Source organism: Pseudopipra pipra, chromosome 2 (assembly GCF_036250125.1).
Source record: "Pseudopipra pipra isolate bDixPip1 chromosome 2, bDixPip1.hap1, whole genome shotgun sequence".
Taxonomy (NCBI): Eukaryota; Metazoa; Chordata; class Aves; order Passeriformes; family Pipridae; genus Pseudopipra; species Pseudopipra pipra.
The window spans coordinates 91,892,463-91,909,476 of record NC_087550.1 but is presented as its reverse complement, the minus strand read 5'-3'; the positions used below and the strand labels follow the sequence as shown (position 1 = coordinate 91,909,476).

At 42.0% G+C, this 17,014-nt stretch overlaps 1 protein-coding gene across 2 annotated transcripts in view; it reads left to right on the top strand.

Moving 5' to 3' along the window:
• The first annotated feature begins 4,388 nt into the window (after nucleotides 1-4,388).
• The window catches only part of EDAR (ectodysplasin A receptor), a 72,124-nt gene continuing 59,498 nt past the window's right edge, over nucleotides 4,389-17,014 (top strand). The window contains exon 1 of one of the 2 annotated variants that reach the window (XM_064646410.1): nucleotides 4,389-4,730. The gene's annotated coding sequence lies outside the window, so the exon portion shown is untranslated. The remainder of the gene's footprint in view (nucleotides 4,731-17,014) is intronic. The other variant, XM_064646411.1, reaches the window with a different exon arrangement.

Genomic DNA, 17,014 nt, shown 5'->3' with positions numbered 1-17,014 from the left:
AACTGCTAACTAAAGAATTCACTTACATATCTCCCCATGACTGCAACAGTGAAATATATGCTTTAGTATGCTGGTGACTACTGCACTTGCAAGGTGACAGAGCTTGCTGTGGTCAAGCTTCAGATAAGTTCTAAGGGATGCAGCCTGATCCATAAAAAGTGGTTTGTGTGCAAACTGAGTATAAAAAGTCACCAGGCAAGTATGGCAGAGCTGTAGGCTAACTTTGCCTGACTGCCAAGGGTTACACAGGGGTTACACATCATAAGACAGAATTAGACATATGAATCAGAATTTAAGGACTTACTCAAATTACTTTACAAGTATAAAGTACAATATTCTGTTTGATTATATGCTGATGTACTATGCTTTTTACTAGACTTTGCCTACTCTGCTGCAATATCTAAACAAAAGTAAGACAAAGAGATGCAGAAGAAGGAATGTTTGAGCATTTCAGGCAGCTGAATGCTGCTCTGGAAACTCAGGGGCTCCCCACCTTATTATCCTGCTTCCCAAGAGATGCACAATAGGCCTGACAGAGTGATAAGCTCTTTTGTTGGCTGCCACTGAAGTCTCTGCAAGCTCCTCCAGAATATATCAAGTGCTGTGTATTGTGAAGCAACCTGAAAAATCAGTTCCGAGGCATTTGAAATCAGACATCTGAAATTATTGGGCATATTTGATCATCACTTCTCCTATGTCTTCTTCCCTTTTCTATTTAGTCAGGTTAACACCACCTGTTTTAGAGAGAAGTTGAAGGATATAATCAATATTGCCTGTAAAGCTCTGAAATACTGTTTTACAAGAAACACCCATAATACCTTGGCAACTTTGATAAGAAAGCCCTGTGTAGCAGGGCTTGTCTTTGTGTCATTAATAATGTTCATGCTTGCACTTTGCATAAGCAAGAAAAGAAGGACTCTTGTAAGGGCTACCTGTTCAATATACATCGACTTGGGTAGGTACATGTCCACTGTCTGGGGACTGAAGCTGCGGAGGTGACCACCAGTGTGGGCATATCATGGATTATGGCTCTGCCACACTAATTCAGGTCTCGTACTGTGTCCTCTCTTCCCTTTACAGTCATACATGTGCGTATGTAGGTGTCCAGCCATGGATGTACATATGGACACAAGTAGCTTGCAAATGTTAATCTCAGATCTCAAGAGTCCAACACTTAGGTCCACACAGGACCATCCCCAAGTGTCACATCATGTGCCCGAGAGTATATCCTAGGGGCTCCTCTGAAGTTCAGGGTGATAAAGAAACTGTCTGACTGCCATCTTCTGTGCAAAATGATTTCAGCAGAGAAGATCTGAAATTAAATAAGATAGGCAAGAACCTTGAAGATGGAAGAAATCTTTTATAGTACTGCAAAAGTTTCGAATAACAAATGACAAATCCAGAAGCATCAGAGATTAATGTTCTTTAATACCCATAGTTCTCTCTCCTCCCCAAGTAATAATACCTCACAAAATGAGACAAAGGTTTAGAAATAAAAATAGAGTAAGAAAAAGAAACCAACAGTTTGACAAATGTCTTATCTGGAGAATATATATCAAAGAAGAAAACAAAGTGAAACTATATGGAAAAACTTTGATAAAGTAAATAATTTCACAACAGTAAGTACGGAAATGTTAATGCATAGAGCAGGTCAGCATATATGCAAAAGTGAGAAATTACAATGCAAAGCAATACATGCGAACAAAGATGCTGCAGAGAATGAAGTTCCAAATCCAGACTGAAATATAATGTAACACCATAAATATCCACTGATCCCTGGTTTAAAATATTGTATCCAAAGTCTAGATCAAGAGTTTGAGTTACTGACTGTCCTAGCATCCAGTCTTTTTATTAAATCAATAGCAGGACTCCCAAAGACATCTGTAATACATGGAGAGGCCTCTTAAGAGTACTTTTGATACAACAGTGTATCTCCAGTGTCCTATACTCAACTTGTTCTTGGCACTTCATTTTAACTCTTTCCTAGCTTTCTAGCTTCCCTTGGCTTTTCAGATATTTGAGGAAGGTTTGTTCTTTGGTCCATCTTCCTGTGTTCTCCAAAGCCTGCCTGAGTTTTTGAAAGACTGGGAAGAAAATATCATATAACAAATAAGGTGTTCCCTCTCAGCAGATAGGGAGAGGGTGGTTTCATTTAGTTTTGTTTTAAGTTCTTCTGCAATAGTTGTCATGAGATCTTCATTTTAGGAAGGAAGTAATGATTAATACATTTTTTAATTACAGGTGTCCTAGAAGACACAGAAATATGTTGTTAATTATTTCAAATATATATTGCAAACACAAGAGCATGGTTACTGTAGGTGTTTGAGCTAAGCTAATTGCTTTGTAATTTTCAGATGCTTGCTGCCCTCCTTGTGAAAGACATAATTCTGAAAATCAAAAATATATTTAAATGGGCTAGCCTGGGACAGTCTATCTAATGATTTGGAAGAAGTTCTCCAATTGCTAAATAGGGTTTTGTGACTTGGTAATCAGCTTCAGTTCTCAGGTATTTGTGAGACTGGAGACTTGTAAGCAGGCTAGAGTCAGCTGGAGAAGTGAGTCAGGAAAATTTGAGGAATTACTGAGAGATACCGTATGAAACAAATCAAACCTTTCTGGCTGTTGAAAACCTTTATTGGACTAGTCTTTACACAAGCCAGCACCCATATGTGCTTTCTCTGGCCTAATAAAAAGTGCAGCAGCTGAAAGGAGTGCTGTAGTTCTTAGAAGAGAACCGGTGAAGGGCAACCACATGGAGGTATAAAGTGTTGAGGGACAAGGGCTGAGGGTAGTGGTAGGTGTTGCAACAAACCTGACTGAGAGGATTGGGTGGGTTATGATGGAAGAAAGAGGGTTAGAAGCCATGGATGAGCACACTCATGCAGTCATCAGTTTAACATCAGTGAATGGGTGGGATGCTAATGGAAGATGGAAGCCCTTTGCAGTTGTGTGCTTGTAATTTTGTATTTTGGGAAACAAATGTAAACTCTGGGAAAGGGGCCCTTTATCAAGCATACCCCCAGAAGTGCTGCCTTTTCATTTCTAGGAGATTCTGCTGAATTATTTCACTTTTCCTTCTTACAGTACTTTTCTCTCTTAGACCTCAGTTTTGTAACAAAATGAACATTACTACTTCTAAGAGACAATAGAGGTCTTTAGACAGCTCAACTTTAGGTATAAACCAGATGATTTTTCACTACAAAAGAAGAAAGGTCCAAAGACCTTGTTTTGTCTGTGTTGTAGTGATACCAGCCATGATCCTTTCTTCTCTGCAAGCAAGAAGGAAGCAACTTGCTGTGTAGCCCAGGGTCAGCTTTTGACAACTGGAACCATTGATTTGAATATGCTTCTTATTAAAATGAAAAAATGTCCAGTTATATTTTAATGTTGATTCATAACATTGAGTCTGGTACGTGAGAAAGAACCAAAGCACGCCTTTGCCCAGTGGGATGGGGAGGGTCAGGTCAGCTGTGGAGTTACAAGTACAGCATACACCAGAATACAGATTTTATGAATCCTGTGTCCCTACAAGGCTGAAGGGCCTCCTCTGAGAAACATTTTCCACTGATCAAGCATTGTCAGGTTTTCATACTACATATTGGATGCTCACAAAGGAGTTGTAGTGTTGATATGTTTTTCCTTTATGGTCTCTTGAGTTAACTGCTCTAGCTGCACTCAAGCCATTTGCAGGTGTGCTGGATTTTTTGCATTTCATTCAGTGATAAATAATGCTATCCGAGTAGATTATTTCACATTTTCCGATTTCAAGGAACAGTGCCTTTGCAGAAATACTAGCAATCCCCTCCAGCAGAGTTAGCTGATAACCAGAATTTGCAGCCTTTAGAAAGTACAACAGTATAAGAATATTTCAGTTTTGCTTGGGAAGAAAAGAAGTTCAGAAAGGTAGCCATGGTATTTTCAACTTGAAAAAATCTAAGTTATTCCTTTAGAATTTGCTAAAAGTCACAGAGAGTTGTGTGTGGTCCCAGGGACCCAGTGATTCTTTATATCTCCCATGCTGTCCCTCTCTGATAAAGTCCCGTGGGAAGTCCAGGGGGTCCCCAAACATGCGACTTCAGAGTAGAAAACTGAGACAGGCTTCAGAGGAGCCAACCCAAATTACCTAAAAATCCAGCTATTTGTGCGGAATATTTTCATTTTGCCATACCAGCATTCACTGAACTGAACCAGTTCAATCGTCAAACTTCACCCTGGTTCCTTCTACTCCCAGGAGTTTCCCAGAAGCATTCCCCTGCTCCGTGCCCCAGGATCTGGCTCCCCTTCTCCCAGCCAAACCAGATAAAAACCTTCTCCTCCCGTTCACCAGGAAAATCCGAGCTCTGCCGTAGCGGGCATGGACGTGGGACTCCTCATCCTGCCGTGCTCCTCTAGGTGGGGTAGGCGAGTTTCCGCAGAGAGCAGAGCCCGCTCCGGCTCCCGCGGCTCTACCAAACTTCGCAGAAGACAGCGAAGGGAAGGAGAAGTTATTGGGGAGCCCCTCCGAGCCTGCGAAGGGGGCGCGGGGCCGTCGGCTGGCGGCTCCGGGGAGTTTGGGCTCCCTGAGACCCAACTGGGAACATTAATGACAAGCTGTGCGAGCGGAGGAGACGCGCGGTCGCTGCGCCTGAGCCTCGGCACCTGTGAGAGCCCGAGCAGGCGGGTACCCCGCGCCCTGTGCCCGCCGGAGGAGCTCTGCTCCGGGCTTCGGAGGTGGTGACCATCTGCGCAAGGTAGGCTCGTGGCTGCTGCCTCTCCCCAGAGCCAGCCTGGCTCCGGTAGGGGATCCACTCTGTCATGAGGATGTCACTGAGGGCTGTGTCTGGAAATTGTGTTGGGTTTAGGTTTAGTTTGAACGAGTTCTTCCATTCAGTGGATTTCTCTGTTCCTGGCATTGGACTAAAGAGCCGCTTTTTTTCTGTGAATGCTAGAAAGTAGCTACAGTTCCTGTCAGTCTCCTTGATTAGAAGTTAAAGTTTCTACAGATAGAATGTGTTGTAGACTTTTTTATTATTAGAAGTACTGATGTTCTGACCAGTTCCCAAACTCTAGAGGATCCAGTGCGTTTTTTTATTTCAGTAGAAGTACATATTTCTTCAGAGGATAGTGGAACTGTTGTTTTGGGGTTTGTGTTAACATTGCAAGCTAATTTGCCTGTACTTTTTTACTTTTGTGATTTTGAAATCACAACCAACTCCGTAAGATATCACAGCGTTGGTAGTGTTGTGGCTGACTCCATATGCATGTGAATACATGTTCATAGCATGCCAATTTTAATTTTCCCTGCTTCCACAATCTTGTTGGAAAAGGATACTGGGGGACTGAGGTCTGGAGAGGAAAGCGGGCTGCTGCCCACACTGAGGAGTATCTGGGCAGCAGTGGCATTGCATATGTGCTCTAAGCACAGTACACTATAGCCATAAGTAGAGCCAAAGTAGCTTTGAAATGTCCAGCTCAGCTACATCTGGGGGAGCAGAGAGCTCAGCCAGGACTGCAAAACTTGCTCCAACACTGAAAGTGGCCCGTGTGAGCCTTGCATGACTATGAAAGATTGTCATTGGTACTGAGCATGGTGTTTTTAGCTGCTGCTGCCACAGCTACAGCACTGATACCGTGCATTAGAAAAAGTGCAGCTAGTCACTTTGCCTAAGAGGAAAGGTGGTTTTGTTCTTTCAACCAGTGGAGCTTTAGATATTATATGAAGGGGCACTGGATGGCACTTTGGATCTGTCAACATGGGATGACAGGTGAGATCCTCATCAATAGTACAACGATGCCAAGGAGCTTAGTGATCACTGCCTCCTTAGGGTACCACCCCAAACCTCTTTATATGCCTCAAGCTACAGGGAAAGCTTTCACACGTCTGGCTGCCATTTGTTCCAACTAGACAAGGCCGATGGCTACTGCTGCCACTCCTCTACAGCAGAAGTGGGGGATGATGTTGTACGCTGGAGTTCTGAATTATAGATCTTGAGGTGGAAATCTCTGGCAACTCTATAAGAAAAATCATGGGAGATCACAAATTTTAAAAGGAAATTAATGTGATAGTGCAGAGTAGGGTCAAACCCCTTGACTATGAGCTGGATTGCTCAGTTCTTTGTTCTTTTCTCTCAGAAATTTCTAAGATTTAGAAAGTGAAAAGAAAAAGAAGTTTAGGCATCCTCTATCAATGAGCAACACTGATAAGAAATTAATTTAGAAATTAAAAAAGACAAGAACAGACAAATAAAGGAAATGTGTTCAGCAGCACCCTGTTTGGCTCCACACCACTCAGTGGGAACAATTTCACCTTCAAGTAAGCTCCTGTGAGGAAAATTTCACTGGGCATGACTGATGAGACTGAAGCTGTTACCAGAGCTTGGCCCAGCTCTTCTGGTTTGTAGGGTACAGCGTATTTGTGTTGCTGTTTGCAATAGTGTAGTCTGGCCACAACAAAGAGTTCAGATGAGAATGTGCCCAGAAAAAGCCAGCAGGTTTTTTTTTTCTTAATAGATAGATAGCTTTTACAGAAAACTGCTGGCATAAATAGGCTGCTTTTTCTCTATCGCAGCTAGATGGAAAACATGTGATGTTTTAATTTTCAAGGCATCGTACTGAATTGTATGCCATGGAAATCATCTCACGGAAAAAACTGAATGCAGTTTTACCATAGAGGTGTTTAGAATTCTTCTGAAAATGGCTTCACATGAAACATTTCAACTTTATGTGTAAAGGTGACATTTCTTGGAGGACTGGAATGTTTTAACAGAGTCTACAATTTCTAACTGAACCCATATAGCTGTGCTAGATAAATGGTCCAAGTCTCAGTTTTCAAAAAATAGCAGCATAAACTTTTGAAGATTAGATTAATATTAAGATAATGTTTTTCTCATGTTGTCATCAGTGGAGGAATTCCCCTCTAATATCCTCAACATAGTTGTTTCCTTTAACCATGCTAGGATGGAACTGGGTCTCAGATGATATCTATGCTGCCTCTCTCTTTCGCTAAAGAGTAGATAAATTGCAATGAGAGCTAATGCCTATAGCAGAATAACCAGAGAGATGCCAGCATGGCCCCACCCTACATGAGTCATTGGTGAGGAGCTGAGTGTAGATCAGCCTTTCTATTCACTCCTGTAAAAGGTATCTCATTTCTCCCTCTGGTTATTCTGAAACCAGGCCTTTACTGCCTTCTGGTGCCCTCATGACCCTCAAGACCCAATATATTTTTTGTGATGTAGTAGAAGATAACAGGTGCGTCTTTTTATCCCACAGCTCCTGAAGAGGCAGCTCTTGTTGGGGAAAACCCTTCTTTCCTAATATGTAGAAAAGTTCTGGCCAGTGTGTCAATAGGGCAGGGAGTTATTTGCAAAAACAGAGACACTTTCTTGCCATGTATATTCCAAGAAGGTACACCCTATAAAGAATTAGATATTACTGAACAAGGATGGGATTGTGACATGTAAGACTGTCCACCTTGGCAAGTATAATTGACCTATGCCAAAGGTCACTGCGTGGACAAAATGTTTGGCTATAATTTTACCAGAAAACTAAGAACCTGCCTTCATACAGCAGAAGACTAGAACATCTAAAGATTATTTGGGGGCCAAGTAACTTGTTGTTCTTTTGTTTGATTTATCACTCATCCAGCTCTACAACAAATGAACTGAGATGCTGCACCCATTCAGTCAATGGCAGCAAGGGTGGTGTGTCCAGCTCTTGCTGACTCTGTGGCAACACTCAGTAATCAAACACTGTTTCCTGAACCATGTTAGCTTTGCACACATTTCTTCTGACTTGACATAGATCAGATTTTTCAGTTTCTTCCCACCAGGGAAATCGGAACAAAAATAGAGAGGAAGTTCTTTTCAAATTTAGACATCTATTAGAAACAAAAGAATAAAAGACAAACAAAGACTACTTAAAAGCATTATCTACTATTGTCTTTTGAAGAAGTTAAAGCTTTGCCAGTGGATTTTCAAATCTCTGCAGAGATGGAGTCAGAGCCACATCCTCCTGATCTGACATTAGTGAGTGCTGGTTTTGAACTGTCAGAAGTGGCATTCTGTGAAGTTAAGCCACAATGCTTGAGCTGAATCACCTGCCATGAATCTAGCAACAGGTTTTACATTGACACGTTGCACATTAGCATAACGTCTGACTGTCTGCAGTGCAAAATCAATAGCAAAGTCCCTGGTAGACTTCATAGAGTTTCTGGCATTTGTTCTTTTTCAGACTCGGTTCTGCAGAGCTGAGGGTTTTTTTTGGTTCAGTGCCTTAAATTCTTCCTGTTTCCTTTCTGGGAGGGAATGACTAGTAAGATTTTATGTGGCCGAAGGGACTGCCAGAGCTATGTCAGTTTTACAGCAGAAAGACTTTTTGAGGAGATTGATGTTGCCCCATTCCCTGTCCCACAGGAAACCTCTCCAGCAGTTGGTGGTATCTCAGCTGACCCTTGCCTGACTTGAGCATAGGAGGCTAGGAGGGTCTCGATGACGCAGCTGTCCAGGGGCCTGCTCTGATAATAAACATGTGTGGGATAAATTGTGTTTTGAGAATGCTACTTAGGTACGGTCAATGGCTACTTGGAAATTGGGGAGGAAAAGCAAAAGAGTTTATAACATTTAGCTTGACTACACTTGTGGCATCCTGCAATGTTGATAGACCTGAGACCCTTTTGATTTTTAGGCCAAGATCAACATAGTTGCTAACCTCCAGCATCCAGCCTTTCCCAACCAATCTTCTACTGGAACCTGGCATAGAAAGATACATGAGCTCCAGTTTCTCACTTTATCTCCACTGTGCAAGTGCTGGTGGATGTATATCCCCTGCAGATCATGGTAATGAATCTCTGGTTCATTAGGCTTTATAGCCAGTACCTGGTGCTGCAAAACTTGGCTGCATCCAAATCCAAGCCAACTCTTTGGTAAGAAGGAACCCTGGAAAGATTCATTCTTTTTCCCACCTCCCCTGGAGGTTGTGTTGTACACGAAGACCAGCCTTTATCCTCTGTTCAGCCATGTAACAGGCTGGGGACCAAAGCAGAAACATATGGCCAAGTGCTGAGAGAGCTTTTAGTTCTGACAGTTCATCCATCTCTTCCTTTGGATATATCACAAACAAAAACTACTGAAGTACCAGTTAAGCAGCATACAATTATTTGCAGATTGAATGTCAGGATTTTTCTTTTCATTTTAAGCAAGAATCATTTTAATAGTTCAGGATTAGATATTTCTAATTACCGAGGGTAAAAGGATGCATTCCTATGATGTGCTCCATTTTTCTTTCACAACTCTATGCACTCTCCATTGCTTGGGAGATGGACCCAGGAGGGAAAGAGATCTGTATAGTAATAGCTGATAAATTGAGGTTTTCTAGAAATTGACTTCTGTCATTTGAAAGAAGAAGACTAAAAGATCCTGTGCATCCAGATCACAAATCTTGGAAGAGAAACACTGGGACTGCAAAAATATGAGGAACAGATGATATCAAAGGCTAAAATAGGCAGAATCTGTTAAAATACCTGGTGCTGGTTTATAGACTGCTCTAGTTAGGAACTATGAAACAGACAGCATCCTCAGACAGGGATTTGCCACTTATAACAGAGGAGCTTGAAATTACCATCCTAAAGTAACATTTCTCTTCCTATCAGAATCAACTAAAGAGAAAAGGCTGGGGACATGTTCTCTTTTTGTCCCTTGAGATTTTGCCATTTCTTCTCTTGGTGGGTAGCTGGTGACAATGAGTCCCCTGAGTTAGATGTGTTTGTATTTCCACAAATAGGAAAGAATGATCTGTGGGTTGCCACCCATCCAGTGGCCCATGACAGGGGGGAAAGCAAAGCAGCACCACCTTCAACTGGCCATCCTCTTTCTCTCTGAGTCTTTTCCACCTGCACATCAGGCATGGCTCAATGGCCTGTGGGCTCACCTCCAACCCACAGGAGCTTATGGGCTGGCAGATCTGCTTAAGCTGAGGCTGGCGTGAAGACTGGCAGTCTGAAGCTGGTTTCACAAAGCATTCAGTTGTGCCGGCTGCAGGAGAGCAATAATTTCCAAGAGGGGCAGAGCGCACAGCTGATGGCAGTAAGTATCTCAGCTGCCAGCATTTATTCCATCACCAAGTCTGAGTGTCAGCACGCTCCAAGAGAGACAAAAGCAAAACCGAGTATTGAGGCATTGTGGGGCACAGATTTATTTTATTACATTCAAATACTTCCCCATGATGAGTCTTGTCTCTTTAAATTTTCCATACAGAAAAAGCATGTGCTAACACATTGCCAGTTGGAGGGGTATATTTTTCTGTGCATGTGTAGATCTAGTTGGTTTCTTAGGGACATAAAATACAAAGGAAAAAGCCATTGTTCTTTTCTTGCTCTCAATTTTCAAAAATTGCCATTTCTTATAAGCGGACCAAAACAGATAACAGATGGCACTGGCTAGCAACAAGGAAACCTAGATGCAAATATTGTACAGTACATGAAGAACGTCTCTGATGTGGCAGGGTTGTGTTTTTTATCATGGTTTCTGTTTGTGAGAAAAATCCAGCACTAGCACTTTGTGGTATTTAATTGGATGTGAAGGGTGCAAATAGTTCAGCTGGTGACCAAACGATAAAATTGGAAATAAATAAAAAAATGAATTGATAAAATGACTGTATAGGAGCTCAATATGCTTCCCAGTAAAGTCAACAGGAGTAATGTCAGCAGATATCCAGCCTGCATGCCCATTTCTGATTTTCATCCAAGATCTTATATACACAGGCTACACCACAAAAGAGAAATAAAGGGTGCTTTTCTGTGAATGCTTTTGTGGTCCAAGTGATCAGTCAGTGGTTTTCAGACATCAAAGTCAGGCACTGTGCAGGGTCACTCAGAGAAAGCAGCAGGTCCAGCATGTCAGCCCCATAGGTGCCAAGCAGTCCTTACAGTCCTGCTCTCCCCAGCATGGATATCTCTAAAGGAACCAGGAGCCACATCTGGGCTGAACTACAGGGGTTTGTCCATAGCAGGGAGATGCAGTCTTCCAGAGCTTGCATAAGGTTGCTTCTAATTTAGCTTTGGTGAAAGTCAGACTAGATAAACAGATCTCTCTGCTGCAAGTACCTCTGCATGGGGAAACACCAGGAGCACTTTGAGGAGGCAGTGAGTGGTGCCCTTGGGGGTACAGCACATGGGAGAGGCGCATCCACATGCAGATGAGACATCTGGTTGCAGTTTGATGCGTGTACACATTTTCCGCTCACTCCTGCCCACAATGTCACCTCTACCTCAGCTTTTAAATTCCAGCCTCCGGAGCAGGGAAAGGCAGCACAAGTTGAAAGAAACTAATATCCCACCAACTTCTCTTTCTAAGCAAGAGCAAATCTCTTCTTGTAGCAAATGACTATCGGATCCATCCCCTCGAATGAACAATAGAGGTCTGAGCAGCTGGAAGGTTGAGGTCTGATGTCTTGTTTGGGTGAGATTACAATTAAATGCCTTCTTCCTGCAGAAATGGGTGCTTGCCAAATTTCCAGTGTAACAGAGAGCACTTGTTTCTTGTGCTGCAGAGCCCTAAGATATCAGGCCTTCTATATAAGGCAAAAGACAGACAAATGCACTCAAAATGTTGGAACAAATTCTCATATTTACTCTCTTTGCCTCTACCCCCATTGCTTGTACAGGCAGATCCATGGCAATGAGCACAGACTTATCTTGTTGGTAGAAGGACGTGGTTAAATGGTCACTGATTTTTTTTTTTCTAGAAAATGAGTATGTTGATGTAGTGCCAGTCAAAATACTGACAGAAATTTGAGGGAGCCTGTGAAGCTTGCTTGTTCATTGATACTCCACTTGTAATCATGTGCCTGTCCCATGCTTTTGCTGGTAAAATACCTTTTCCCTAGCCCTTCTCCCATACAACACTGAGTCTATGCCTATAGAGAGGATCAGAGCGTCGAGTTTTCTTCATCATATGTTTAAATTCAAATTTTCTTTGAAGTACTTCTGAACACCCCTTTTGCGTTCAAGTAAAGCTGTCACTGAGTTCACTGAGGTTTGCCTGCGCAAGGAGCAAAGACTCTGTCCCCTTGGGATTACACAAGCCATTTTCTAGTAATTTGTCTGCTCAGGTGACAGATTTACTTATTATAGCACTGAAAACAGGAACTTTACTGTCTTCTAACAGAAATGACTTTACATATTATATGAAACTAGAGCCAAAGGCAGTGCTCTTGTTAGCTGGAGTTGGTGGCTGTTTGGTTAGTCTGGACATGAGAATTATCTACTTCCCCTTCCTCTTTTTTTTGTTTTTGTTAATGAAGGCTTTATACCTGACTAAAATATGTAGCTGTATTTTTCCCTTCAGGTCATGTTATCGGAAGCTTTGAGTTGGGGGTGGGAGTAAAAAAGTTCACTTACTAAGTAAGATTAAAGCAATTAAAGGCTAAGGCTCATATTTAATTTTCCCTTGTAGATGCAATTTTTCATGCAGTGACAGCATCAGAACCTTTTCAAGTTTTATAGCTATTTCACATTTGGCAGAAACAACAGGAAACCATCTGTAGCAAAGCAGGATTGTTGTAAGTGTAATATTCAGTAATGAAAAAAAGATTAAAAGAAAACACTGTTATCTTTACGTATAGCTTTGAAGGCGCAAGGAGCAGGATGCTTGCATTTGCCCATCTATCTACTACCTTCATAAAAATTTTCTAGATGAAGCAACCATGTAGAAAATTGATTATTTCAGCAGAAGGAAGTAATCCAATAGGAAATTTGACTTTTGGGTTCTTGTTGAGATTTCCATAGTGACTGTAAAGATGCTTGTGCAGAGGAGGCTGTATATGCTTGTTTTCTGTAAATCATGACTTACAGTGGTGGAGCTTATAAGCACATACACAACTTCAAATTGTCAAACGGTCCCACTGCAGGTGAGTAAGCTACTCATGTTCTTAAGCTTTAACTCCATGCTTGAAAGTATTTTCTGGACAAGGGAAATACAAATAAATTGCGGGAATTTAGATGCCTTGTACTGTCCTCTGTTCCTATATGACAATATGTGTTCTTGCTTTGCTGTGTTTTCTGTGCAGACTTCCAGACTGAAAAAGTGTATACTCACTCTTGTGGGTGAAAATTGTGGGTGAAAAATACTTTTTGCTGAAACTTGTTTGTTAATTCAGGGTGTCACATCCCAACGCTGCAGTTTTGGGCTTGCTCACACTAGCCACTGAATACCTTGGAAGACCATGGTCAGTACTGTAAAGTTGTTACAGTAAAAAATTTTCAGTCATGCCAAAATACTTGTCAGTATGTTCATTCAAGAAAGGGAAAGAACCATTTTTTCAGGTGTGCTCTAAAATTTAGCCTGGGCTAAACCTATCTGTAATTTCTTTGTCACTGACAGTGTTTCACATTTTAATAATCAGACCTAGTTTTTAAGATAGCATTTTGCTGTGCAAAAGTCAAAATATGTCAGGGAACTGCAATATCTTCTTGTTATTAGTGTCTTAAATTATAGCTAGGACACCCTGTTTTTCCAGTTTTCAAGGCAAGTTATGAAGGCTTTTTTTTTTTTTCCAGTGCTGAGCTGATGAGACATTAAAGGTTTCTTTTTCAAATAGTTTGGCTGTTGGGTTGCTCCTTTCACTCACACCTGCCCCTTGACTTAGAAATCATCTCCGCCTCTTCAGCATCAAACACTGAATTTACATAGACACAAAGAAAGTGTGGAAGGCCAGCAGCTTGCACGGTCATTAAGATGGGAATACAACAAGAACAAAGCAGCACAACGGTAAGAGAAATACATCAGTACCCTACCTTTCTGCAAGGCTGACTAACCAGGGCTTTCCCACAGGAGGGAACGGTGCTGAGGATACCGCAGGATTAGCAGATGCATGTAGGGCTGCTGGCAATGACTAAGCCAGCAACAGCGAGAGAGTTGAAGTTGTAGACATGAGTCAGGTCTTGAACTTGTTGTGGTTTGTAGCGGCTCAAAAGGCTTTGTACGGCATCACTGTAAGAATCTGTGACTGCGAAGTGATGGGCTTACAGCTGATAGAGCCGCTGTCTGCTTTGGAAGGGAGTGTTTGCCTTCAATAAAACATTGCAGTCGAGCTCAACTCCACATGTTGCTCACCCACAGCAGCACCTTGGTTGTATCTAAGTTGTAACTTAAATTATTTTAATGCCTTTTCCAAGGTACTCTGTCTTATTAATTCAGTAAGATCTTCCTAAATATACAAGGATCCGTGGAGAATTTCGGAGATGCACGTAAGAAGCATCACAAAGTTACTTCTTAAAATATATGTGACAAAAATAAGACAAAAGCAGTCAGATGATACATGTGTTTAGCAGCTAAAGTAATATTTCCTATGCGTGCATGCCTTTTTCTTCTGGAATTCTAAAACACAGAAGCAAAGAAAATGAGAGGGAAGTATGTAGTCTGGATTTGTTTTGTCCTTTCAGGACTTTCTGTTCACCCCTTTTTAAACAAGTTTAGCAGAAAGACTTGCGTGAAATGATTTGAGGTGCTCCCTCAGTCCTGATGCATAGGTGTTTTTGCTGTTTCTTTTAATAAACTGCTGATGTTGTACTTTCATCTGCTGTTGCCTGTGCCTATGACAGAGATGGACTAAAACTTAAAGGTGCAATTGCTGCACAAGCTGTATTTGTTTAATCAAAATGAATGAAAGAGAAAGACATCTGCTTTTCCTCTTGCAAAGTCAAGTTCAAAGGCATTGCTAACAGCTCAAGTTCCCTGAAACACATACAGAAGCAAAGCTGCTATCTGTGGTATTTTCCCTATCATTACTGATGCTGGCTGGATTAATTTAGCAAGCAGTGCACACAGACCTTTGCTTAACTTCATTGACATGTACATTTTTGCAGAAGAGATGAAAACTCATAAGCAGTACTGCTTAATTTTGGAATAGTTTTCATCTGGAGTTTTCACCCTTTTTTGTACATATAGATGAAACACTTTTCCTTAATCACAGAAGAGCAATTAGTGGTGAGTGTGTGAAAAGTGCATAGAATAGCAGGCAGTCTCTGAATCTTTAATTTGGGAGAACTCTGAGGTGAGAAGCAACTACTTTCTGTTATATCATCTCCATGGACTTAATCCCAAGGAGGAACTTGGATGCCTAGCAGACAAGTCACTTCACATGCTAAGTCTAAAATTTAGATCCTAAGAAACCTTGCTTGCCTGCCTCTTCACCCCAGAGGTGCCTACATACCTTAACACCTACGTTTACATCCACCAAGTTCCTTGCATGCCTGAACATGTGCTTTTGGACACTCTTTACCTGAATTGGTCTGTGCTGGATGAACAGATCCACATGCAACACATTAAGTTCTCCCTATGAGAATGGTCACACTGGTATATTTAGCCCATGCTTAGGGAGTTCAGGTGGGAGATCTGGACTTGATCTTCCTTTCGACATGGGGAGACTTCAGCTGTTTGACTCACAACAGTGTCCCCAGCCTCAGCTCTTGTGTGTTCTGACAGGCTTCTGTCTATCCTTCTTGGTTTTTAACTGTTACATTTTCCTAGGCATAAGTGATTATTTGGAGAGCAAAAGAAGAATAATGCTGCTGCGTGGTGGCTAGGGTACTTGCCAGGCTGTATGGAAATGTGGGCTCTGGGCAATACTCAATATAAGATATTTAAATTTTGTTCAGAGTAAGAACTGAAGCCTAGTTTCCAAACCCTGTCCCAGGTGGTGCCCCAGTCACTAGGTTTGGGAGTGTCTGAGTGAAAAATAAAACAAAACTGACTCATGCAAAACAGAAAAGCTTCAAGAGGAGGGAGCTGGACAATCCTGAGAGAGAACCCCTGTAGCCATGCTGCCCAGCCAGGGGCCCTGACTGTTCCCTCTCCATGAGCCCACCCAGCATGCCTCCAGCCTCTTAGAGGGAAGATTTCCAAAATTTATTCAAACAAAGAAGAATGCTGTCAGGCATTTGGTCTTGCGATGCCCCATAGGTGACAGGGTTATTAAGTACAAAGATATGAAGCAGTGGTAGGAGGGGTTCTGTAGGCTGGATTTTGGTGGGAGTCTAGAGACCTGAATAGCAAAGCCTTGCCAGGTTCCTAAGCCCTGCCAGGGTCCTGGGCAAGGTATTTTGATGATTTCTTTTTCAAGGCATCTCACTCTTTCCAAACTCTGGCTGTTGCAAGGATGCTGCCACCTTCTGTGTCTTCCATGGAGCGCTGAGTCCATCATGGTACTGCTCCTGTTGTGAATCTGGCCTGACCCCCAATGAAGTAGGAAACTTTCTTAGGAAAAATATGCTAGATATTAGCCTAGGCTAGTTAAATCAGATGTGGCTAAGAGGCAAGTAGCTCCAGGAACATCATCAGGTATGAAGGTTGATTTCTGATGGATCAGTGTCTTGTGGCCAATAGTCAGCTGCAACTGAAGCTCTCCCCACCGGGACATTTGCAAAGACCCTGCTACCATGTACATTTTTCAGTGGCTCACAGGTCAGCCTCCTCCCATGCTACAGTGTACCAGGAGCCCTGGCCCAGCCACCTGCACCATGACACCTCCGGGGACTCCTGGGGAGAGGGGCTTGGGATGTATGAGCCTTGTGGAAGTTAGTGGGTAATTGCATCATGGCCACACAAGCACCTTTTGCTTTGGAATCCACTTGAAATTTGGGTAAATATATCTAGTTAAAAAGAAAAAAAGCACACAAAACAAAACTAAAAACAAACAAACAAAAACCCACAAAAAATCACAAAGTAGCCCTCTTGCAAATATCCAATAACCCCATGATTTTGGCACTCTCTTGAGAGACAGGTGTTGAAAATTCAGCTCCCTGTTCCAAATTAAACATTTTACTCAGTGTGTCATACACCTGCACTAATAAATTGATCTGTGGAAACTATATACTCCTCTGAAATGTGCTAAGCATACTCTATATGCAAGTTTTTAGTCCTTACTAAAGGTGTAGCAATACTTTTTAATCTGTTGAAGAACAGCTATTCAGAGTGCAAGCAGATAGCACAGCAGAGATTTAGGAGTGAGATGTCGCAGGGGTAAACTTCAGTGAAGG